This window comes from Limulus polyphemus, unplaced genomic scaffold (genome assembly GCF_000517525.1).
Source record: "Limulus polyphemus unplaced genomic scaffold, Limulus_polyphemus-2.1.2 Scaffold6609, whole genome shotgun sequence".
Taxonomy (NCBI): domain Eukaryota; kingdom Metazoa; phylum Arthropoda; class Merostomata; order Xiphosura; family Limulidae; genus Limulus; species Limulus polyphemus.
In genome coordinates this window covers 21,473-21,944 of record NW_013672219.1, presented here as the reverse complement: position 1 = coordinate 21,944, position 472 = coordinate 21,473, and positions in this window count along the sequence as shown.

Here is a 472-nt window from a genome sequence, read left to right as displayed (position 1 = left end):
TGCAGTAAAACAAAGAACAGTTTATCATACCTTGACACAGAAAGAATTGTGTTTTAAGCTTCATTATTTAGTCTCGACATGCACTGGAATGAATATAAATCAAAACTTTTCTTTCAAAATCAACGATCAAAATTATTATATGTATTAGGCTATTATGGCTCATTGTCCGTTGGCTGAACATCTAAGAGTATGCTCCGATATGATCCGTTAACTGCATATCTTTGATAACATGATAGGATGTGATTTGTTATCCGCTGACTGAATATCTTTAGTAAAAGGAGAGGATATGATCTGTTATCCGTTGTCTGAATATCTTGAATATCTAGATATTCAGTATATCTACACCATACCAATAACAGTATGTCTACAACATACCAATAACAGTATGTCTACAACATACCAATAACAGTATATCTACACCATACCAATAACAGTATGTCTACACCATACCAATAACAGTATATCTGCACCA